At 48.0% G+C, this 26,127-nt stretch overlaps 1 long non-coding RNA gene across 2 annotated transcripts; it reads right to left on the bottom strand.

The window, feature by feature from the left end:
• Window positions 1-13,983: 13,983 nt before the first annotated feature.
• Window positions 13,984-26,083, bottom strand: LOC133259542 (uncharacterized). Of its 2 annotated transcripts, XR_009740443.1 has the most exons (3): window positions 25,166-26,083; window positions 24,855-24,946; window positions 13,984-21,462 (listed from the first exon to the last, which is right to left on the bottom strand). It is a non-coding gene; the product is annotated as an uncharacterized LOC133259542 (long non-coding RNA). The 2 variants fall into 2 exon arrangements; XR_009740442.1 differs by lacking the exon at window positions 24,855-24,946.
• Between the last annotated feature and the right edge of the window lie 44 nt (window positions 26,084-26,127).

Raw genomic sequence — 26,127 nt, forward strand, 5'->3', positions numbered from 1 at the left:
CCTGTTGTATTGTCTACTACCTGCCCCCACCCCCTCCTGCCCAGGCCCCAGTCATTCCCAGTGGGGAATGGGGGTGAAACTCCCTGCTTGGGGTGAGCAGCAGGTTAATTTCCTCCTGGAGCTTCCCTCGGCAAACAATGAGACAATGGCGAGCCGGAGGTGGCCTGCGTAAGACGGCCGTGGAGGGGAAGTTGTAATCTGTGCGTGAAGCCAGCGGGCGGGCAAAGGGGCGAGAAAAGCAGCCCCGGCCAGACCAGGCCCTCCACCCAGCCGGCCCATGGGACCAACCTGAAGGTCACCTGAGTCGCCCTTGAGGAAAACAGCCACGAACCACCACAACGAGGAGAAAACACGGATGGGTGGGGCACGCCCCCACACCCCTTCCCCGTCCAGATGATCCTAGTTCCTCTCTGCATAACCCCAACTGCCCACCTTCTAAGCCCTGCTGGCTGGGAATCATCCCCAGACAGACACCATCTGAGTCTGGCTGTGCTCCGGCGGTGTGACCTTGGGGTGTGTTACTTAACCTCTCTGTGCTGTTGGTTGCTTATCTGTAAAAAAAGAGAATAATACCACCTCCTTCCTCTGGTTGTCAAGAGGATTCCTCCATCATCCCATAGGCATGTATTGAGCATCTGCTATGTGCAGACACTGTGTTGGATGCTGGGGCTACCGCTGTGAACAAGACTGCATCCCTGACCTCATTAACTATAGTCTTAACGTGGAGATAGTCAATAACCGAATAATCACACCGTGAAATTACAACAGTGATAGGTGTTACCAGAAGAGGAGGTGGCAACCTTAGGACCAAGCAACATGAAACTCAATCTAGTTTGCAGGTCAAGATAGGCTTCCTCTAGGAAGAGGCAGTTAAAAACTGAGCTGAACAGGGCACAGAAGTTTACCTGGCCAAGGGGGATGGGTGTAGGGATCAATGCAAGGTTCGGATGCTGGAACAAAGTTGGCATCAATGAGGAAGAACCAGGAGGCCTGTGCATCCGTGACAGGAGTCTGTTCTTCATCTGGAGGGCAACAGGAAGCCACCGAAAGTTGGAGGAGGGAAGTCGTTCCACTGGCTTTCCACTGATGCAGGGCAGCACTCAGCACAGTACCTGGGCAGGTGGGGTCCCTTCTCCTCGACAGGGGGTCCTGTCCAGGCACCTCAGGCACAACAAACCACTGCTTTCCTACCCTTCCCATCATTGCGCCAAGCCTGGGTTTTGCTGTGCTCCCTCACAGAGGCTGAAGATCAGGGGAGAGGGAGACCGACTAAGCATACTAATGGGTCTAGCCCGCTCTGGGGCCGAGGGATGAGTCAGAAGGGCATCCCGAGACTGTAGAGGAGGACCCCCAGACTCCTCTGCATCTCAAGGCAGCTCTTTGCCCCTCTTCCCTCACCCTAGTGGCTCTCCTAAATCCAGCTCTGGCCTCAGAAAGGGAAATCAGCTGCAGACAACTCAGGGGTATCCCCATCCAAGGTCATGACCCCACACATCCCTGGGAGTTGAGCAGCCTCATTTAAAGCCACACCCACGCTCACATTCAAAGCCAGCCTTGAGCTCTGCCCAAGCAAGTGGCCTCAGACTCACAGAAAGAGCAGTTACACCCTGGGAAGCTGTCGCTACGCTCTTTATGGTCCTTCTTCTTGGCCATCTGAGTGCTATGAGCCTCCCTTTTACCGAGGAGGAAATTGAGGCTTGAGGGGGAGAGTTCCCTGCCCACACTCAGAGCCGGGAAGCAGCCGCACCTGGTCTCAAAGCCCGTGCTCTGAGGGCGCGTCTCCTGCAGCATCGCCTACGCCACCCTCAACCCCTGTGGGTTATTTTACAGACGCGTCACTGCACATGCCAGAGCCCTTGGTGGTTTCCCATGAACCAAGCCAAGGCCCTTCCTGGGCTACAAGCCCCTACCTCTCTCTCAACATGGGCTTCCCCCTCCTTCCCTCACTTGCACCCACCTCTGAGCCTTAGGAGCCCACCACCTCCTCTGCAGCCTGGCCTGCTTCATTCATGTCTCGGCTCTCGGGTCCCCCAGCAGAGGCTCTCCCCCAACTCTCATACCCTGCTTCACTTTTCCCCATCTCCTCTTGACTGTATGGGGACTTTTGTCTGTGGATTGAGCCTTGGTCTCTTGTGCTCACTGCTGTGCGTCAGTGCTTGACACAATGGTAAATGCTCAACAAGTTATTTGTCTCATGAATGAATGAAGGAGGATGGAGAATCTTCATCCCACTCTTGCTCCAGTGTATCCCCCAAACCTGCCTCCCCAACACCCCCCAAACACCTCACTTGCTTGTGCTGAGCTTTATCCCTTCACTGGACCATCCACAGGCCTTGGCAGGTCCTGGTCACAGGCCCCAGGCTAAGGAGTGAGGAGACCAGAGCCCAGCAAGAACCTGTGGCTTGTCCAAGGTCACAGAGCCCCAAAGGTCACAGAGTCACAGTTGTCTGAAGGGGTGTCTCGTGGCGGCCCAGCATTGCAGCAGTATGCACCTCTTATAGGAGCGCCCAGTGGAATGGAACTCCTGAGGCTCCAGCTCACCCCCTTTTTCCAGAGAAACCAGTTATGTCTGGGGGGCGGGGTGGTGTTCTGCTGCCAGCAGCTTTCCTCCTCCCAGCGCTGGGACTCCAGCTCCGAGTGTTCCAGGAAATCCAGGCCGCATTTCCCTCCAGGAGCCGCCGCCCAAAGGGACCCTCTGGGGAGAGACAGAGCATTTTTGAGGAAAAGGGGGGTGAGGGTTGGGGGTGTGGGAGAAAGAGTCACCAGAAAAAAAAAAAATTAGTGGCTGGGCCAGGAATGTGCCTGGGTGAATCGGAGCCAAGCCTCCTGTCACATCCCCAGCTGTGCCGGCCAGGGCGGGATGCAGGGCGCAGGCGGGGCCGGGTCACTCTCCGGGCAGGACACCAGCTGCCAACCTGCTCCTGCTGGACTCCCTGCCACCAGCCTGGTGGGGGAGGAGCCGGGCCAGCATCTGGGCCAGGAGTCAGGACCCGGGGCTCTGTCACCCTAGTCCACTCGCCAGCCGGGGGGCCTCAGTTTCCTCCTCTGTGCAATAATGGGATTTGGAGAAACTCTGACACGGGGTGACTTTTCAATCAGAGATGGGGGTGAATAAAGTGAGGGCAGCCACACTCTGTGGCAGAGGTTCTGGACCTGGGCTCCAGGACTCAGGGACTCTGTGAGCTCAGATAGGAATGAAATAAAAACTGTACAGTCACCAACCTCTAACTGAAATTCAGCGTTCCCTTCAAGTATAAATGGGGACCACGTGCCCCAGGAGGGTCGGCAGTGCCCTTGCCACAACAGAAGTTGGAGACACTTGTCTGACATCAGCACAGTGCGCGTAGACACCCCCACACACATATTGTTTAAGCTCATCGAGACCCCAAACCTGCCTGCGCACCTTTAACTTAATGTCGTTATAAAGGAGCTCTTCTATTACTACATCGTGAATTCTTGCTGCTGTTGCGGTCATGGCATCTCAGTGTGACTGACTTCCTTTGTAAGTCTATGCACTTTATTTTATGCGGTTAAAAACCATGATTGTGATAAAGGGTCCATCCTATCACCACATGCCAAAGGGGTCCATAGGGCAAAAACCTAAAAATCCCTGCTTTACATGCAGCCATTTTGGGTTGTAAGTGGGGAGGTACTCTGTATATTGACTTGGAACAATGTCAAAACACCGTGCTAAGTACAATACAAAAAGCAGGATGCATCAATGTCCGTGTAAAAACAAGCTGGCTACCTACATTTGCTTGACGTGCAAGGAGGCCCAAGCTGGAAACAGTGGTCATCTCCAGGCTCCCAAGGAGATCCATCGCTCAACACCTGGAGTACTGATTTTTTTTCCCCTGTGCATAAAAATTCAGAAAGAGTCAGGCTTCTGGGAAGATGACTGTGACTGTGGTGGAAATGCAGTTTTTGAATCTTTCCAAATCCCCACATCAAAATAGGTGAACGAACTAGTTAGCAAACCAAAACCTCACCGACCAGATTTACATACAAACCAGGTGACAAGGCGTCCCTACAAATCCCCAAATACAAGTGGATGGAGACCAACCTGCACAGGATCAGGGTCTTCATGGGAGAACACTTACACTGTATTTGTCTCCAGGGATACATGACTTTTAATAATAAAGTCTCAGTCCCTGCCCCAGGGCCCAGGATTAGTGGGAGACACAGTTAATCACAGAAAGACATATAAAATTGCAACTGTGGCCAGAGTAATTCTAAGAGTTCCAGATCTTGAAAGTATACAACAGAACCCATTTCAAACAAATCATGGTTGAGAAAAAAGAACAAAGCACAAAAGAAGAAAGAAAGAGCCCGGTAGACAGACACACAGATAATTCCTTCTTTGCAGACCCAGCTCAGTGGCCAGGAGACAGAGAGGGCAGCTGTCCATCCACGCCTGCTCCAGGGAAACTCCCCAGCCCCCAGCCCTAGCCTCAACACCCACCGCCCAGCGTCTTCCTTCACGATGAATCATGTGTTTGTGGACTGAAGACAAGGTGATCTAGCCAGGAAGTCTGCAGAGTCATTAGCATGGAAGCAGCCCCTCAGAGCGGAAAAAACACAGCCCTCAGAAGCTGGAGACATGGGTTCGAGTCCCAGCTTGGCCACATAATTCACAGTGTGAGCTCACACAGACCTCAGAGGTACAGAGAGCCCGTATCTCCCAGGTCTCACACGCACATCTGAGATGCCTCTAGACTCCCAGGTGGGCTCTTCTGCACCTCAGCTCCTCTGTGTAGAGGGAAATCAGAGGCCTTTGGCAGCCACTGGATTGTCACTCACAGGGATGAGGATGAAGGCCTGTCGTGCCCTCTCGCCTTAGGCTCTCCAGATACTCTGGTGGCACCAACAGAGCCCTGGGGACCCAGCCACACTTCTGTCCACTCTCAAGAGCAACTCCAGGAGGTAGGTGTCCTCATCCCCATTGGACAGATGAGAAAACCGAGGCTCAGAGAAGGGAAGGAGGTGACCTGAGGTCACACAGCCCTATTGTGCTTTGACCCTGGTCACTCGATGGGTGCACCTCACCCCCCTCCCCAGGGACAACAACTCTGTCCTGGCAGCTCTGGCCCCACGCCCAGTCTGGAAGCCCGCTCAGGGGTGCGGCTGTCTCCCTGTGAACAAGACTATTTTTAGTGTCGGCAGCAGGGGCCAGGGGCCAAAGCCAGGAGTGACAATGGGGGGAAGGGGGTGGGGCTGCTGGCGGCCGCCCCCGCACCCAGCAGCCGCCCCATTTCCTCGAGGAACCAGGCTGTGCACAATACAAGGAAAGCCGAGTGGGGAGCGGCTGGGGGCTCCTGTTGGGGGGGCTGACCTGGCCCATCAGGGCAGCTGGGGGACTGGAGGAGGCCTCTGGACCAGGAGGGAAACGGACCGTTAGTCCAGCTGCCTGGCCTGGGCAGAGATGATCTCTCATGCTTTATGCATACACACACACACACGCACACACACACACACACATTCTCTCTCACACACACCTCAATCTGTCTCTCACACTCAGGCTCATTCTGTGTTTCTTTCTCTCACATGTACTCACCCATACACATGTACACACACACACACATATACACACACAAGTCTTTTCCTAACTCCTACAGTCTCACCTCCAGCCTCAGAGGCAGAGAACTGGGGCCCTGGGGACTCAATGAGGTGATTCTCACAAAGGAGCTGATCCTCCCCAACCAGGAACTGATCTGGGGTTCAGGTGAGAAATGCCATCATGAGCACCCCAGACATTCTGCCAGGCTGTGGCTTCTCGGGGAGGGGTGTCCCTGCTGAGGAGGGTCCTAGACTGGGGCTCCCAGTCGAGGGGGAGCCGTATGACAGGAGAGGAAGGTGGCTCCCTCCAGTCTGGCAGCAAGGGCTCCTTCCTTGGCCTCTACACAGGGGGCTCCAGTGCTGCTGGGCAAGGTCCCTGAACCGAATTTGATGTCTGAGGTTGTCACCGGTCCTCCCATGGCTCGGGGCAAGAGACTGTGCCTCCGGTTCCCTGCCCCTGCACTGTCATCCATCACACCTCCACACCCTGGCTTATGCCATGCCCCTGCCAGGGGTGCCCTCCTGGTCTCCCCATTCTCCTACCACCATTAAAGCTCTGAGAGCAAAGACAGCAACATTCTTATCTGCCACCATCACCTCGCCAGAACCAAATATGGTGCCAGGCACATAACGGGGGTGCAATACGCACCTGTGGAATAAAATCCTTGCCGCCTGCTGGTGGCCTCCTCTTCCCCAACTAAGGACAGACTTATCTCACTGGACCTTCTCACTGCCCAGTGAGGCAGACACATTCATCCCCACCTCGGGGAGGAGAAAACTGACACTAGGAGGGGAGACAGCTTACTGAAGATCACACGACAGATAGTAGCCTAGGCAGGATTCAGTCTAGACCAGGGACCCCAGGCTGTGTCCTCACAAGCCCACACCTGCCCCCGGCTGTCAGCTCGCAACCTGAAGTTGACGTGGTCTAAGTGCCATCACAGTCCAGCTGCCAGATGAAAGTGACAGTGGGACAGGGGAGATGGGATGGAGTTCCAGATGTATGTTAGAGATGGGACCAACAGGACAAGAAGCAGGGGTGAGGTGGGAGGAGTCAAGGAGGTCCCTCCTTGGTGTTGGGCCTGAGCAGCAGCATGAAGGGTGGCCCTTTACTGACAGAGAGAATTGCAGAAGCAACAGTGGTGGGCACGTTGATGGGCAGATATCAGCATCTAGAGCTCAGGAGAGAGCCTGGATCCACATGTTAGATTTTTTTTTTTGGCTTTCCCTCACAGTTTGTGGGATCTCAGTTCCCTGAGCAGGGATTTAGCCTATGCCCCCAGCAGTGAAAGCACAGAGTCCTAACCACAGGACCACCAGGGAATTGCCTACATGTTAGATCTACATTTAAGAGTCATTAGGGCATGGGTAGGCTAATGTCACGGGGCTGGGTGACATCACCTGGGAGTGAGTCCACAGAGGAGAGAAGATGGCAGAATTTTACTAAGAGAGTAATCAATGCTGGCATGAGTGAGGTTCCTTTGCCCCAAGATTTCAGGTCTTTGTTCAAATGTCACTTCAGAGAGGCCCTCCCTGACTACCCTCATAAAACAGCTCTTGGGCTTTACAGCCTGACCTGATGTTATTGTACACCGATTTCTTTCCTGTGTTTTGTCTGTCTCCTCGTGGGACTGGGGGCTCCTTGAATTGGAACTTAGTGCCTCCTCAGAGGGACTTAATTTCCCACTAGGAGCCCAAACTGGCACACGGTGAGCCCTTCATAGGTATTTGTTGAATGAATGAATGAATGCCCTGGACAGTGCCCATCCGGTCACTCAGCTGAGCTCAGACTGTGTGAGCCACTGAGGGCAGGGACTCTGGGCTCACCTTGGTGTCACCAGCATTGCACAGTGCAGGAGTGAAAGGGGCATCTGTTGAGGGTCCCTCCACAGGGCCCATCTGTGGAGTCTGGAGTGGCAGGGGTCCAGAACCCTGGGCCAAGGGCCTGGCCTGTCCCCAGCCCACCCCTTCCACTCTCCCCTGAGACTCCAGACTCTGCTTCCTCCCTTGCAGCTGTATCTTCCGCCTCCCAGCCTCTTCCTTTCCTCCTCATCTGGGCCCCTAGCTACATCTCCTTAGGACTTTATCTTCCCTTCAGCTGCTCTGGAGGGACAGAGGCCCTCCCTACATCCTTTCTTTCCCCTGGCCTGCGCCCTAAAGCCTCTGCCTCAGGCTCAGCGCCCCGGCCATCCTCTCTTCTCCCCTGCAGCCACTTCCAGGGGGCACAGTGGGACAGGACCAGGCAGGAGTGGCCAGAGGATCCTCAGGTCCTTCCAAAGGCCTCCAAGCCTCCAACTTGCTGTGTGGGCTCTCCACTCAAAAGGCCAGCTTGGGAACTCGGCTGTCTGTGCTCCAGTCCCTACTCTGCCACTTCTTATCTGTGTAGTTTTAGGCAAGTCACTTAACCCTCCTGTGCCTCATTCTTCTCAGGTGAAAAATGAGGGTCAAGACACCCACCTACTTCACCTGGAAGAGTAAAAGATAAAGCCTGTCCGGCCTTTAACAGAAGGTTTGACACAGAGAGTTTGTCTTAACACGAGGTCGTGATGCCACTGCGGGGAAATCTTTGTAAACTGCAAAGCCCTAAATGGCCCTTGGCTGTGTATTGTGCCATGTTTCTGACCCAACAAACCCAAAACTCTGAAGGAGGACCTCCTAGTGGCCCCTAATCTATCCCAGATGTTCTCTACCATCATTATCCTTATCAGTACATGATCAATAACCTCCTCAGGCTTTAGAAAGGCCACAGACAAGGGTTGAGGTCCCAGAGAACACCCTAGAATAGCACCACTCCAGCTAAGCCCACTGTCCTCAGAGGCCTCACAATAATCTGAAACAGGGAAGAGTCATTATTATTCCATTTTACAGATCCTGATGCTAGAGCTCAGAGAACTTACAGCTGCCTGACCCCAAAGCCCAGGCTCCATTGCTGTCCCCAGCTGACTGACTGGAGTCCCGGCCCAGCAGTCCACACCTGCGCTCAACTTGGGGACTCCTTTGAGCTCCCCCACAATCCTGCCTAGCAGCTTCTCCCTCCCATTTTCACCAGGTACTTGTCTGTCCTTCCAGGATCTTATGCCAGTCAGCCCGGGAACATGCTTAGAAGCTTCAGTCATGTCCTACTCTTTGCGACCGCATGGACTGTAGCTCACCAGACTCCTCTGTCCGTGGGATTTCCCAGGCAAGAATACTGGAGTGGGTCGTCATTTCCTACTCCAGGGGATCTTTCCGACCCAGGGATAGAACCTGCATTTCTTGCATCTCCTGCATTGGCAGGAGGGTTTTTTTATCACTAGGGCCACCTGGGAAGACCAGGAAGAGCCAGCAACAAATCAACTGCTCTTTCCCCCTGGATTCCAGAACAAGAGAAGCTGGTGTCACTGTGAGCCTGGAGGCCCCAGGCCTAGATTTGCCCGTCAGTATTACCAACAGCCCCCACGTGGAAGGGGCTCTTATTCCCATGTTACAGTTTGACTCGGAGAAGTTAGGTGAACAACTTGCCTAAGGTCACTTAGCTAAAGAGGCTGTGAGCCAGAGTTGAAACTCAGGTCTATTGGATTCCAAAAGGATTGCTGCCAAGGCATCAAAGAGTTAAGTGACATCGAGTGACTTCTTTCCCGATTCTAGTCCTTAAATGCAGATAGCAACATGCCGTTTGTTGAGTTGCAAGAATTAAGTGGAAGAGTTTATAAAGTGCCCAGAACAGCACTGCACACATGAGTGTGGTATTGCTGAAGGACAGGGAGCGCTGAGGTCAGGCCAATCTAAGGTCGAGACCCAGCTTCACTTTTGCTCATGGAGACAAATGTTGTATCTCTCTGAGCCTCAACACACTCATCTGGAATACAGGGATGATCAGCCACTCTCATAAAGATGGTCCTCAAAGATTAATTTTTTAAAACTTAAAGACATAACTCTCATACAAATAAAAAGTAAGCGTGTGCCAAGGGGTTCCCTGGCGGTCCAGTGTTTAAGAATTCGTCTTGCACTGCAAGGGTTGTGGATTTGATCCCTGGTCAGGGAATTAAGATCCCACATGCTGGGGGCATCTAAACCCGAGCCCCACACTACTGAACCTGCACACCACTCACTGCTAGAGAGTCGGTGTGCTGCAGTGAGGATCCCGAATGACACAACTGAGACCCTGTGCAGGCAAATAAATAATTTGCTTTTTAAGTGCGTGTCCTCCCTGCTCTCTCTTGGGTTCACATTCTGCCCAACTGTGTCTTGCTCTCAAGAGGCATAAGTCGTCTCCCCCAGCAAGGCCACCCGGGTTGCAGAGGAGGTGGCATGTGGCTCCTCTTTGCTCGGCTCTCAGAGCACATCATGGCCCTGATCATGGCCTGAAATTCAGCTAGCCCTTCCTTATTGGTGCTTTGGGAGAGTAGCTCCATGTTCTGGCATGACTGTAAAACACTTCATAGGTGTAGGAGCTGGTGTCATAGATGAAAAGCACAGAGGAAATGTTGGTGTTGCACTGTTATTTTGGTCAAAAAAAGTTTGAAATCAAAAAGGGTGATAGAACTGCACAGCTCATTTTACCCAGAAATAGAGAAAGTTCAAGTTTTAGATAACACTGAAAGGGGTTCAGGAAGTTTTGGTTCCTGGAAATAATTAAAATTTATGTGAAGAACAGAAAATGAGAAAAGGTACTTTTTCCTTGAAAATAGAGACTTTGCTTAAAAAAAAAGTAAGCATATGCTAAAATTATCTGTAATTTATTAGCATTTAACCAATCAGCAGGGCTGTTAAGCTGGTTCAAAGAGTGTAAGAAAGTTTATAATCAATGAAAGACAAAATGCTGAAAAATGATTGCAGAGTGAAACTGCCTAAACTCCTACAGGGCAAAACAACTACAACCTTCAGGATGACCTTTTCTACTGGACAAAAATCATAAATAAACCTACAGTGAACACAGAACTTCCCCGTGTTTGGGGCCTAGCAAATGAGTAAATGACAAGTCAGGAAAAGATCTGTTCCCCTAGAGACTTAGATAACCCTTGAGTGGGCTTGTTAAAAGGATGCTCCAGCATGTTTCGGAAAGAACAAGCAGTTCTCCTTTTGCATTATTGCTGAGTGTGGGGTAGTTTTTTTTAACCTGAGGGTGCAATGCAATAACAGAGGTAGAAAGGATTTACAGATTTATTATTTGTGCAGTGTCTCTGCCCACCAAACCCAGAACTCTGGGGGAGTCCCTCTGAGCCGCCCTTATGATACCAAATGAGGTAGACAGTGAGCTAGGAATGCTTGAAAGGCTATAAACTATTTACAAACACCATCTTATTCATCTTTTTTAAAAAATTCATTTATTTGCTTTTGGCTGTGCTGGGCCTTCTCAGGCTTTCTCTAGTTGTGGCAAGTGCGGTGGGGGGGGGGCACTCTCAAGCTGTGGTGTGCAGGCTTCTCACTGCTTCTCTTGTAGCACAGCACAGGCTCTAGAGTGCAAGAGCTTCAGTGGTTGTGGTGCACAGGCTTTAGTTGGCCTTCAGTATGTGGACTCTTCATGAACCAGGGGTCAAATCCATGTCCCCTGCATTGGCAGGCAGATTCTTAACCAATGGACCACCAGGTAAGTCCCTTTACTTATCTTTATTTCCTTCCAGATCATTCTGAACGTCAGGGTTGGGACTAGGGTGAGGTGATGCTGAACATCACATGATCCATATCCTTTACATGGAGTCCCTGCTCACCCAGTGGCTCTCTGGTAGGGTCTGGAAAAGTGTTTAGTTCTATTTATTCAATGACTATTTCCTGGGGGGGCCTACATGCTGCCAGCACTGTCCTGGGTACTTGGGATGAAGCAGAAAGCAGTCCCTGCCTTCAAAAGCCTAGAATCTAAACAGGAGACAATCAACCAAGATAAGGTTGCTGGGCTTCTCTGGTAGCTCAGACGGTAAAGAATCCGCCTGCAATGTGGGAGATCTGGGCTCAGTCCCTGGGTGGGGAAGATGCCCTGGAGAAAGAAGGGAATGGCAACCCACTCCAGTATTTTTGCCTAGAAAATCCCATGGACAGGGGAGCTACAGTCCATGCGGTTGCAGAGAGTTGGACACAACTTGAGTGACTAACACACACACAAACACAAGCACTCAAAAGGAAAAGCACAGGGATGAAGAGGAGCAGGGCTGCCAGCTTCCGGGCCAGCAGAGGAAAAGTTTTCCAAATGGGGACATTCAAGTTGGGGCATGAAGAATGAGAGGATGCCAACGAAGGAAAAGATTGTGAGGAAGGCATCACAGGCGAGAGGCACAGCACACGCAAAGGCTGTGATGCAGGAACCAGCTTCAAGGCATGGAGCAAAACAGTGTGGCCATTGCTTAGACAGTGGCAGGAGATGAGGTGAGGAGAGAAACCAGGACTTGTGGTAAGAGTGGAGGTGAATCTGATCAGAGACTTAGATTTAATTCTAAACATGATGGGAAGGTACTGGAGTGTTTTGGTCAGACACCTCTGTTATCCCATCTCTGAAAGGGAGGCGGTCTTGGTTTCTACCTCAGGGCTCCAACCAGGGGTTCTGATGGTGAGGTTCCTGAACTGGCAGCATCAGCATCCCCTGGAACTTGTTAGAAATACAGATTCTTGGGACCAACCCCAAACCTACAGATCAAACACTGAGACCTGGGTTTTAACAAGCCCTCTGGGTGATTTTGATGACATACAAGTTTGGTAACCACTGCGCTGGAATCAATTTTGTCATTCAGTCACTCAGTCATGTCCGACTCTTTGTGACCCCATGAACTGCAGCACGCCAGGCTTCCCTGTCCTTCACCATCTCCTGGAGTTTGCTCAGACTCACGTCCATTGAGTCGGTGATGCCATCCAACCATCTCATCCTTTGTCGCCCCCTTCTCCTCTTGCCCTCAATCTTTCCCAGCATCAGGGTCTTTTCCAATGAGTTGGCTCTTCGCATCACGTAGCCAAAGTATAGGAGCTTCAGCTTCAGCACCGGTTCTTCCAATGAATATTCAGACTTGAATCAATAACCCACAAGTTAGAAACGCGACCCCAAGTCGCCACCTCGTGTTATGTTATGGGAACTACAGCCTGGATACACATTCCATCACCAGCCAGCTGGGAAAAGGAAGCACATTTTCCACCAAAAGGACACAGACCGTGGTCCTGGACAGGAGGGCGGCTTTAGAGTGTACCTGCCCACTTTTCTCATATGCAAGGAACACAACATAGGAGGGCTTCCTCAGTGAGTAACTTCAAGCTTTCTCCCTGCTACAGTCGGGATAAAGCCCAGATTCCTTGCCAGGTTTGCTCTCTCCCTATCTTCCTGTCCTCATTTCTCTCCTCTCACTCATGTACTCCCTGCCAGCTTACTTCCTTTTTGCTTCTCAAACACACCAAGCGTATCAGGGCTTTGGTACTTGCTGTTATGCCTGGAAGGTTCTCCCTGCAGACTTGCATGGCTCATTCCACTTCAGTCAGATCTCATTCCAATGCCACCTCCTTCAGGAAGTCTTAACTATACCCAAGCAGCCCTAGCCCTATTTCTACGACCCTGTCTTCTTTTTCTTCCTCCCCGACATTGTTTTATACGTTTATTTGATTTTTTGTCTATCCTTCTGAGACCATGCGTTCCAATAAGGGAGGGATGTTCATTCTGTTCACGTTATAGTTCCAATACACACAGTTGGTGCTCAACAGATATTTACCAAACAAATAAATATACTGTGAGACAGGTTTACCACCCTCTTTCTGACCAATGGGGAGACTGAGGCTTAGTAAAGTGACATGACATGCCTCACTCAAGCTCATACAATGAGTAAGGGGCTGGGATTCATACGGAAAGGAGGAGTTCTGGAAGCTGAGGTGTGAGCTATGTTGATAGAGGCTGGAGGAACTCCAGTAACCCTGCAGTTCTGGAGGCTAGGGAGACTTTTTTTCTTTTTTGGTTCCTCTAGGTCTTTATTGTTGCGTGTGGGCTTTTTTCTAGTTGCAAGAGAGCTTAGCTGCTCCATGACATATAGGATCTTATTTCTCTGATGAGGGATCGAACCTGTGTCCCCTGCATTAGAAGGCGGATTCTTAACCATTGGACCATCAGGGAAGCCCCTAGGGAGACTTTTCAATCTGGCTATCAAGCCTCCATCACCCAAGGTCAACAAGAGGTACTTATGAGTTTTAAAGGATGTTCTTCAAGGTCAAGGAACAGAGGGCAAGGGTCCAGTGCCAAGATCTCAAACGGGGCAGTGTTGTCAGGGGCGTTGGGCAGCACCACTGATCGGGGTGTGGCCTGGACAAAGAACAGGAGGAAGCAGGAGTGCAGACATTCTGCAATGGATCCCAAGTCAAATGCGGTATTCAAACATTCCATTATTAATTAGCATAGGTGAAAATATTATTTGGAATAATCTGAGCCTGGGACTAAATTCTATTTCACAGAAAACAGTGTGTGTGTTGGGGGGGGGGGCGGGGGGGTTGTTGTTTTTTGTTGTTGCTTTGCTTTTGCTTTTTTGGTGGAGCCATGAGGCTTGTGGGATCTTAGTTCCCCAACCAGATATTGAACCTCAGCCCAGGGATTGAACCTCGGCACTTGGCAGAGGGAACATGGAGTCCTAACCACCGGACTGCCAGGGAATTCTGGGAGGCTTGTTTTGTTTCGTTCATTTTAATAGGCTTTATTTTAGTTTTAGGTTTGCAGAAAATTTGTGCAGAAATTACACCAAGTACCTCCATACTTCTCCCCACAACAAACCCAGTTTCTCCTATTTTTAACATCTTGCATTAGTGTGATACATTTGTTACAACTGATGAACCCTTACTGACACATCATTATTCACAGAAGTCCATAGTTTACATTAAGATTCACTTTTTTATGTTGCAAGGTTCTGTGGGTTTTGACAAATGCATAGCCCTGTATTCACGTGACAGTATCATAGAGAAGGGTTTCACTGCCCTAAAAATGCCCATGCATCATCTATTCATCCCTCCTGCCCTTCCCCCAAATCCTTGGCAACCACTGATCTTTTTATTGTCTACAATTTTGCCTTTTCCAACACAGTATTTGCTTGGTTTTAATATACAGTGAATCTGCCAAGAAAGCAAATAAGTTGGGACCAGATCAGGCTGCGCTTGGTTCGGAACTTTACCTAGAGCTGGCACTCACATTTTGGACCATCACAGCCATGCAGTTGTGGTGTTTGAGTAGTCGGAGCTCCTGATTCAGCACACAGATTCACAGTGATTCCATTTACAATCGTGCCCTCCCAACTACAAGTCATCCCCTGGAGGAATTGGTTCCAGGACCTCCTGCAGATACCAAAATCCACAGATGCTCAAGTCTGTGGATATATAAAATTATATAAAATGGTGTAGCATTTGCATATACCCTACATACATCCTCCCATATACTTCAAATCATCTCTAGATTACTTATAATACCTAAAACAATGTAAATGTCATGTATTTTGGTGGTGGTGGTGGTGGTGGTGGTGATGGTTGTTGTATTTTTGGCTGCAGTTTGGAGCATGTAGGGTCTTAGCTCCCTTCTGCTGCTGCTGCTGCTAAGTCGCCTCAGTCGTGTCCGACTCTGTTTGACCCCATAGACGGCAGCCCACCAGGCTCCGCCGTCCCTGGGATTCTCCAGGCAAGAACACTGGAGTGGGTTGCCATTGCCTTCTCCAATGCAGGAAAGTGAAAAGTGAAAGTGAAGTCACTCAGTCGTGTCCAGACTCTTAGCGACCCCATGGACTGCAGCCCACCAGGCTCCTCCATCCATGGGATCCTCCAGGGATCAAACCCAAGCCCTCTGCATTGGAAGCAAGGAGTTGACCACTGCACCTCCAGTGAAGTCCCAAAGCCAAGTAAATAGTTGCCAGTGTGTGGCAAATGCACATTTTGCTTTTTAGGTCTTTCTGAAGAAAAAAAAATTTTTTTTTCCCAAATATTTTCAGTCTGAGGTTGGTTGAATCTTTGGATATGGAGGACTGACTGTATTTTGTGACAATATTGTGCCCAAATATTTATGTGTTGCTTTTTATTCCTATTTAGCTGTTCTGGGTCTTTGTTGCAACACACAGGCTTTCCCTAGTTGTGGTGAGTGAGGCTGGGCTACTTCCTAGTTGAAGTGTGCAGGCTTCTCACCATGGTGGTTTCTCTCGTTGCAGAGTTAGGCTGCCTGGAGTGTGAAGTCAAGTGGCCTTAGGAAGCATCACTATGAACAAAGCTAGTGGAGGTGATGGAATTCCAGCTGAGCTAGTTCAAATCCTAAAAGATGATGCTGTGAAAGGGCTGCACTCAACAGGCAGCAAATTTGGAAAACTCAGCAGTGGCCACAGGACTGGAAAAGGTAATTTTCATTCCAATCCCAAAGAAAGGCAATGCCAAAGAATGCTCAAACTACCGCACAATTGCACTCATTTCCAAGCTAGCAAGGTAATGTTCAAAATCCTTCAGGCTAGGTTTCAGTAGTGAATGAGCTGAGAACTTCCAGACGTAGAAGCTGGATTTAGAAAAGGCAGAGGAACCAGAGATCAAATTGCCAACATCTGTTGGATCATAGAAAAAATAAGGGAATTACAGAAAAACATCTACTTCTGCTTCATTGACTACATGCTAAAGGCTTTGACCATGTGGATCACAACAAATTTCGGAAAATTCTTCAAGAAATAGGAATACCAGACCACCTTACCTGTCTCCTGAGAAACCTTATGTAGGTGAAGAAGCAACAGTTAGAACTGGACATGGAACAACGAGCTGATTCAAAATTGGGAAAGGAGTACATCAAGGCTGTATATTGTCATCCTGCTTATTTAACTTATATGCAGAGTACATCATGCAAAATGCCAGGCTGGATGAAGCTCCAGCTGGAACCCAGATTACCAGGAGAAATGTCAATAACCTCAGATATGCAGATTACACCACCCTAATGGCAGAAAGCAAAGAAGAACTGAAGAGACTCTTGATAAGGGTGAAAGAGGAGAGTGAAAAAGCTGGCTTAAAACTCAACATTCAAAGAACTAAGATCATGGCATCTGGTCCCATCACTGCATGGCAAATAGATGGGGGAACAATGGAAACAGTGATAAACTTTATTTTCTTGGGCTCCATAATCATTGAGGACAGTAACTGCAGCCATGAGATTCAACGATCCTTGCTCCTTGGAAGAAAAGCTTTGACAAATCTAGACAGCATATTAAAAAGCAGAGACATTACTTTGCCAAAAAGTGTCGGTCTAGTCAAAGCTATGGTTTTTCCAGTAGTCATGTATGGATGTGAGAGTTGCACCATAAAGAAGGCTGCGTGCCGAAGAATTGATGCTTTTGAATTGTGCTGGAGAAGACTCTTGAGAGTCCCTTGGACAGGAGATCAAACCAGTCAATCCTAAAGGAAATCAACCATGAAGGGGTTGGAAGGATTGATGCTGAAGCTGAAGCTCCAATATTTTGGCCACCTGAGAAGAGCCCATGACTGACTGGAAAAGACTCTGATGCTGGGAAAGACTGAGGGCAGGAGCAGAAGAGGGTGACAGAAGATGAGATGGTTAGACAGCATCATCAACTCAATAAACATGAATCTGAGCAAATTCCAGGAGATAGTGAAGGACAGGGAAGTCTGGCCTGCTGCTGTCCATGTGGTCACAAAGAGTCAGACACAACTTGGTGACTGAACAACATTTCCTCGTGATTCAGCCATGCACTTTAACAGAAATACCACTGAAAGTATGCTGCATCCCTCTCAGTGCACCATATGAGGGACAGGTCAATCTGCCCCATTACTGGTGATTCTTTACTTCATCACTTGATTGGTTTCTTCACTGTAAAGTTACAATGTTACCCTTTGTGATTAATAAGTACCCTGTGAGGAGATACTCCAGGACTATGCAAATATCCTGTTTCTTGTCAAACTTTAATCCATTATTGCAATATCCATTAATGATTCTCTCTTGAAACAATTACCACTAGAATGGTTGCCAAATGGTAAATTTCTAATTCCTCTTTTTCTACATTTACTAGTTGTCCTTTTACTGTTAAGAGCTTTCCTTTCCCTTATGTGTATATGTATGTATGTATGTATGTTTATACCTTAATCTTATATACACTCTCTTAATCCTACTCCAATCAGACTCTTGCTCCCATTTTTCTATTTATACTCTTTCCTTTCAAAGTAACAGTGCCCTCCACTTGGCTAAATCAGTTCTTGATCTTCATCTTCCTGGACCTCTCAGCAGCATTTGACACAGTTCATAAATTCTCCCCGCCTTGAAATGTTTTCCTCACTTGGTTCCCAGGCCATTTTCCTCACTGGCTGCTCTATCTCAGGCTCCATTGTTAGTTCTTTGTCTCTTAATGTTGGGGGCCCCGGGGTCTGAGTCCTTAGCCCTGCCCTCTTCTCTGTCTATGCTCACTCTGTTGGAGATCTCACCCAGCCTCATGGCTTTAAAAACCATTTTCACAATGATGACTCCTGTGTTAATCTACTCGGGCTGCCATAACAAGATACCACAGACTGGGTGGCTTAAAAACAGAATTTTTTTAATTTCTCAGAGTTCTGGAGGTTGAAAGTCCAAGATAAGGGTGCCAGTAGGGCTGGTTTCTGTAAGAACTCTCTTCCTGGTTTGCAACCTTCTTTGTGTGCCTTCCCACAGCCTGTCTTCTGCACACACATACACACACACACACACACACACATACACACACACACACACAGAAAGACAGAGGAGCCACTCAGATGTCTCTTCGTCTTCTTCTAAGGATTATTGAATTAAGGCCCAACCCTCATGACCTCTTTTAATCTTAATTACCTTCTTAAAAGGCCCTATCTCCAAACATAGTCACATTGGGGTGTTAAGAGTTTTGACACAAATTCTGGGGAGACACAAGTCAGTCCATAACAACTATCAAAATTATAACTCCAACCTGGGCTCAGATTCATAAATGCAACTTCTAACTAGACCTCTTCACTTGGAAATCTGACAGGTGCCTTAAATTTAACAAGTCCCAGATATTAATAGAACTGCTAATTCTCCTCTCCTTTCCCCTGCAAAAAAAAGTTCTCCTTCTACAGACTTCTACATCTCAGTTAATGGCAAATTCCTTCTTGCAATTCTTCTGGGCAAAAACCTTGGAGTCATCCTCAATTCCTCTTTCTCAAACACTCCATCATCAATCTGCTCCAAAATGTATATTAATTTCATAATAACCCCATTTATTACCTTCATAATAATCCCAAAGTCAAACTTTGGTTCAAACCATCACCATCTTTTGTCTGGACTGTGGCAGCAGCCTCTTATCTGGTCTCTCTGCTTCAGCTCACTCATATCCCATTTGTTCTACACCCATCAGTTACAGAGATGAGATCCTGTAAAAATGCAAATTAAGTCCTGTCCTTTCTCTGGTCAAAACTCTCCAACATGGTCCACCTCACTCATACCAGAAGCCAAAGTCCTTACAATGACCCACAAAGGTGTGCATGAACTAGTCCCAGGGGAATCTCCCTGACATCATCTTTCCCTTGCTTATTCAGCTCAGCCATCCTGTCTACTGGCTTTTCCTTAAACCCACCAGGCATGAGTCCACTTCACGATCTTTGCCTATTCTCCGCTTGGAACAATCTACTCCCATATACCCTTGCGACTCCCTGCCTCACCTCTTCCGTGTTTCCTTAAGCAAGGCTTCCATCGACTATCTGTTTGAATTTACACTATAGCACTCCCTTCTCCCTTCCCTGCCTTGTTTTCCTTCATAGTGCTCGTCACCATCTGACAGAGCACATATCTCTCTACAAAGCAGGAGACCTGTGAGAACAGGGACTTCTCTGTCCCCAGTGGCACCCCCATAATAATCACTCACGCTGACTTTACTCTTGTTATATGTCAGCATATTTTTAAGGGCTTTACTGTACCACTCGGGGGCTTCCCAGGTGGTGCAGTGGTAAAGAATCCACCAGCCGACGCAGGGGATGGAGGTTCGATCCCTGGGTAGGGAAGACTGCCTGGAGATGGAATAGCAATCCACTCCAGTGTTCTTGCCTGGAAAATTCCATGGACAGGAGCCTGGCGGGTGGGCTGCATACAGTTCATGGGGTTGCAGAGTCAGACACAACTGAGTTACTGAGCACACACATGCTGTTATCACTCATTTAATCCTAACAAGGGCCTTCAGAGGTGGGTATAGCATAATAGTAATGCTACATAACAAACCATCCCAAATACCTATGCCTTACGGCAGCAAATGCTAATTTCTCCCTCTTCCACCTGCATTTGGGGTTTGGCTGATCTCAGCTGGGCTCTGCTGGGTTTAACTACTACATGTGTCTCTTATTCTTCTGGATTTGATGTTAGGGATTTGGATAGAAACTATTGCTTTCCTACATTGACACAGAGCATTCTCTTCCTACCTGTTTAGTTTCCTGACATTCAAAAAAGAAAGAGTTCATGGGAAAAAAAAATAATACATGCAAAAGAGGAGACTTCCCTGGAGGCTTCCCCGTGGCTAAGACTCTTCTCTCCCAATTCAGGGGGCCCAGGTTTGATCCCTGGTCAGGGAACTAGATCCCACATGCTGCAGCTAAGAGTTCACACGCCACAACAGAAACTGGAGATCCCACATGCAGTGATGAAGACCTGGCACAGCTAAATAAATAAACAAAAATACAACCTAAAATTTGATACTGGGAACTCCCTGGCAGTCCAATGGTTAGGACTCGGCACTCTCACTGCCAGGGGCCCAGGTTCAATCCCTGATCAAGGAACTAAGATTATGCAAGCTGTGTGGCTCAGTCAGCCAAAAATAATAATACAAACAAAACACTAAACTACGAAACTATCCTTATCCTAGACTTTTCTATGGCAACTTTGATTGACACTGTTTCAAAAGATGGAATACACTATTGACAGCCCCATCCTTGTGACAGAGATGGAAATTCCAAGGAGGCAGCTGGAAACATGAGAGATCTCTTAAGGCCTTGGCTGAACGTGCACATTGTCATTTTCATCCACATTCCACTGGCCAAAGCAAACTGCGTGGCCACATCTAATATCAACAGAGAGTATCAATCAGTCCTAACTGGGGGAGAGACTGAGTCATTGAATAGTAATCTAATTTGCTGCAAGATTTGTCATGCTGCACCCCAATGTTCATAGTGGTACTATTTAGCCAAGAAATGGGAAAAACCTAAGTATCAACAGATCAATAGATAAGAAAGATACAGCATACATACATACACATATGTGTTATTTTTCATTTCCACAAATAAGTGATGTCATATAATATTTCTCTTTCTCCAACTTATTTCACTTAGTATGATAATCTCTATGTCCATTCATGTTGCTGCAAATGGCAATATTTCATTCTTTAATGGCGGACTAATATTCCATTGTGTATATATGTGTACTTGTCTCTTCTGCCTTTCATTTGGTTTTTACATTTACTGATTTTTAAAAAAATATGTATTTGGCTGCATCAGGTCTTAGTCGTGCACTCGGGCTCTCTGGTTGTGCCATGCGGGCTCCAGAGTGCGTGGGCTTCAGTAGCTGCAGCTAGCGGGCTTTGTTGTTCCATGGCACGTGAGGTCTTAGTTCCCTCCCTGACCAGAGATTGAAACCATGTCCCCTGCATTGCCTTGTGGATTCTCAACCACTGGACCACCAGGGAAGTCCCCGTTTTCCTTTTCTGACCCTACCCCAGCCCAGCCCCTTGTCAATTCTGACCTGAAATTGTGTGACTGTTGCAGGGGCCCCTCCTCTCTCCCTCTCCCACGGGCTCTGCACATGGCTCCTTTCCTGCTCAAGAGTTTTCAGTGGCATTGCATCACCTTCAGAGAAAGTCCAAACATCTTGGTCTCAGATACATGGCATGTGTAACCTTGACTCCAACTTGACTGGATTCCAGCTCTGTCATTTACTAGTAGTAAATCTTGGAGAAGTTATTTGACCTCTCTGAGCCTTAGTTTCCTTATCTGTTAAGAGAGAAAGAGAAGGAAGAAAGAAAGGGGAGAGGATATAGCATGACATATAACTTTTGTATTTGTTTCCTGTTAGGATAATATACTGATTGCCTTTTTTTTTCAGGATTCTTTCTTTTTTTAATGGAAGTATAGTTGATTTACAATATTGTGTTAGTTTCACATGTACAGCAAAGTGATTCAGTTATTATATATATATATATATATATATATATTCTTTTCCAGATTCTTTTCCACTACAGGGTATTGTAAGATATTGAATATAGTTCCCTATGCTACATAATAAATCCTTGTTTATTTTATATATGATAGTGTGCATCTGTTAATCTCAGTTGCTCAGTCATGTCCGACTCTTTGCAACCCCATGGACTGTAGCCTGCCAGGCTTCTCTGAACACGGAATTCTCCAGGCGAGAATTCTAGAGTGGGTTGCCGTGCCCTCCTCCAGAGTATCTTCCCAACCGAGGGATATAACCTGCATCTCTTACGTCTCCTGCAGTGGCAGGCGGGTTCTTTACCACTAGTGCCACCTGGGAAGCCCGTTAATCTCTCACTCCTAATTCATTTCTTCCCCCACTCCCCTTTGGTGACCGTAAGTTTGTTTTTTATGTGTGTGGATATGTTTCCATTTTGCTACCTGTAGAAATAAAGTTATCTTTGTTGTACAAAGAAAAAAATCAAACAAAAAATTCACACTGTGCAAAGGGTTTAAAGTAAAAGTTTCCTCCTCTTCCTTTCTCCTGAAATAAGTTCCATTAAGAGTTTATGGTAAATCTTTGCTGAACTATGTCCAAAACCACATAATACTTATACATATACCTGTTTTTAAAAGTTTTTTTAAATGCGTTCTCACCAAACTTTTGTCTCTTGCTTTTTATCACACACTAGTATGGCAAGGCCAGTTTTCTATGTCCAGAAATCACTTTTAACGACTTTGCCACTTACTAGCTGTGGGATCTTGCACACGTGGCTTAACCTGAGACTTGGTGTATTTAATTTGTAGCTGCAGATAAACATGTACCTGTCACACAGAGCCATTATGAGGATTAAATGAGTTAATACACATAAAGCATCTTATACAGTCTGACATATTAAGAGCTCAAAACATATTAGCTCTCCCTATTAATAGCTCCATGTTTAGCTATACCATAATTTACATAACCAGTTCTGTACCCATGGTCATTTAGTGTGCTGTGTTGTTCATAAAGATGGTCACAATGATTCCCCCACCCCACATACTTGACTCTGCAATATGACTCTGTTGTCTTTTCCATCAAGAGACTATTTCTAGTCTTCTTGAATCTGAGTTGGACATGTGATAGGCATTGATCAATAAAATGTAGTGAAGATGATGCTATAGCACTTCAGAGCACTTCAGAACCTAGGCCTCAGGAGGCCTTGTTGCTTTGGTGTTTTCCTTTCAGAGGCCATCATGAGGAAGCCTGAGCTAGCTTGTTGAAGCCACGTGGAGAAGAACCTAGGCTCTCAAGCCAGCAGCCCCAGCCATCTGCCAGACTCGTGAATGAGACCATATATGTATGATTAATGAGTTTGCTGACTTGCAAACTGACTGCAATGCAGCAGTAAGCCCAGGCAAAACCATGTACAGCCAAAAAGAGCTGTCCCAGCTGAGACATGTCCAAGTTACCAATCCACACAAATATAAGCAAAAAATTACTGTCATTTTAAATTACTCTGTTTTGGGATGATTTGTTAAGCAAAAATAGAAAGTTGATATGCTGAGGTTCTTATGCAGTGCCTATGGCTCTGGTTGGAATGTAAGCTCCATTTCTTAAGTGATCTTGTGTATGTCCTGCAACCTGACTGAACCTCAGTTTCCACCTCTGTACAGTGGGATACTTTTAGTTCCTACCTCACTAGGCTGATGTGAGTATAAAATGAGATGATGAACATTCAGTGTGTGGCACAGGACAAGTACTGTGAACATTTTAACTAGGGCTGTGGCTATTGTTATTGTTTGAAGAAAGTTTAGTCTGAGAGCTGTACTATGGAGGGACAGGAGGAATTAGTATTAAAGATAACTGTTTTTGGAGGCGCCATAACTACTGAACATTGGAGATTGAGGACTTTTTGGAATCAGAGACCTATACCAGGCCGGCCTGGAAGATAGCAGGGGTTGGGTCTCAACTGTGACCTACATGTGTGTGTCTGGGTGAGCCCTCTGAATCATATCACACATGGAGGCTGGAATTGGGTAGAATGAAGAACTGAGGCTATGGGAGCTGCTGAGATTATTGAAAAGGTCTCCTGACGGTTACACCCTGGGACCTACCCCTACTCTTTTCAGATGAAATTCCAGACTCCTAACCATGGCCTGAATGCCCTGGCCACCTTTCCCACCTTATTTCCTACTCTTCTTTCCTTCACTCAGAATGCTTTGGCTGCCCTGGCCTCCTTCCTCGAACTTATCAAGCTCTTTCCTGCCTCAGGACTTTTGTTCTGTCTTTCCCTCAGAGGGACCTTCTGAACCACTCAAGCTAAAGTTCTCCCCTCATACCTACTTATCTTTTTCCTTCATGGCATTTGTTCACTTGTTTACCTGTGCATTATTTGTTATCACTTTAGGTGAGTTTTACAAGAACCACATTCTCAGCATCTAGCACACTATCTGTCTCATGGCAAGTGATGAAAGGGTATGAACTGAATAAATGTGAGTAAAGATAGTGAAAAGGAACCAGAGAGTGGAAAGACACCTGAAAAGCTAAATGAAGGCCTCATTTCCTGGAAGATAGCTTCACAGAAACCTAGAATCATCTTGTTTAACCTGTGAAACTAAGACTCATAAAGCAGAAGTAACTAGCTTGAACTCCAATACTTTGGCCACTTGATGCAAACCTACTCATTGGAAAAGACCCTGATGCTGGGAAGGACTGAAGGCGGGAGAAGGGGATGACAGAGGATGAAGTGGTTGGATGGCATCACCGACACAATGGACATGAGTTTGAGTAGGCTCCAGTAGCTGGTGACAGACAGGGAAGCCTGGTGTGCTGCACTCCATGGGGTCGCAAAGAGTTGGACATGACTGAGCAACTGAACTGAACTGAACTAGCATGAGGGCACTCAGAGAGTCATTACCGTGGACTTTCAGTCCACTGAGGTCAAATGCCACAGACCTCTCTGACAGACAGAAAAGGCCCAGAAAAGGTCACAGCCACCTCCCCGAGGCCACCACTGTATGTCTGAAGCTGCCACCACTCCATCCCTGGAGGGGAGGAGACTGTCTCTTTGACAGCAGAGGTGCCAATCAGCTGAAGAGCTGTGAAAGGAGAACTGGAGAAGGTGGGGAGGCCCATCCCCTGGGTCAAGCAGCTATTCTGAGGCAGCTCAGGGATAAAAACAGGTACCAAAATAACCCAGCCTTCTCACCCTTGTTCCAGACCTCACACCTCTGCTCCACCAAAAGTGAGGCAAACACTTGAATTCCTCTCAGTAACACACACACCAGCTTTCAGCAGGGCCTGCAGGGAACAGAACAGGGTGACCATCAGACTCAGCCCTGTCCCCTGGAAGGTCACAGTCTGATGGAAGAAGCAGGCCACAGACGGTGAAGGACAGGGAGGCCTGGTGGGCTGCAGTCCATAGGGTCGCAAAGAGTCGGACACAACTTAGCAACTGAACAACAAAGGGAGGGAAGAACCCCAGAGGAAATGATCCTTGGATTGGTTCAACGGACATACCGAAGTTAGCCGGTCAAGGAGGTGGTAGTTCCAGAAGTAATTGCCAGTGCAAAGGGAGGGAGGCAACACAGAAGAAATCCAGGAACAGTCTGCAGTTTTAGTGAGTGGGAGCCTCAGGAAATTCTTATGAGAGCAGCAGAAGTGGCTTGGGGCGGTGGGGGGAGAAAGGATGGCGGTAGTGTCCAAATTATGCAGGAACTCCGATGTTAAGAGAAGAGCTTGGGCTCTTTTTTGGTGCACAAAGGAAAGTCTTGGGAGATGTTCAACCAAGAGGACGTCATAATCAGTTCTGCACAATAGAAAGTGTCCTACACCTGCCTTGGGGCGGTTGCCCGGTAAAGTGGGGTGGAGAGGCAGATCGAAGAGAGAAAATATTTTATTCTGGCTAGGGCAGCTCTGGCTAGGACTCCTGTAAGAGCAGGAACTGGGTCTAAGTCTCCAGAGGGCTAGTACCGTCACTTCTCGACTCCTGCGCCACCCCACTCCTGGGGTCCAACTTTCGTTCACTTGTCCCGGAACTCGAAGTGTGAGCAGAAAAAAATGTGCTGCTGGAACCCCGAGCCTAGACGAGGGACCCGTGTAGGAGACTTCAACTCCCAAAATGCTTCGCTCTCCAGCTCTGCAGGTCGCGCATGCTTCTTTTCACGAAAGGCGGACCGGCTTGCAGACTGTAGGACTTGCCAACTGGATGAAATGCAGGAAACCTAGGGACCGCCATCTTACCTGAGGTCAAACCAATTGTACACTTAGGGGGAGGTTAGTGTTCTCTCTCTCATCAGCTCGTACAGTACTGCAATAAAGTTCGCTTAATTATTGCAAGTCTCCTTATTATGATTTACGATAAGAATGCCTTCCATTTTGCGCCGCAGTTCAGAACTGAACCCCTAGGGATTCAATGAGACATCCCAGCATGGCCGCACTCTGCGAGACTCCGCTGGGGGAGGAGTCGGAAGCGGTCCCTC

This window comes from Bos javanicus, chromosome 13 (assembly GCF_032452875.1).
Source record: "Bos javanicus breed banteng chromosome 13, ARS-OSU_banteng_1.0, whole genome shotgun sequence".
In the NCBI taxonomy this organism is placed as follows: Eukaryota; Metazoa; Chordata; class Mammalia; order Artiodactyla; family Bovidae; genus Bos; species Bos javanicus.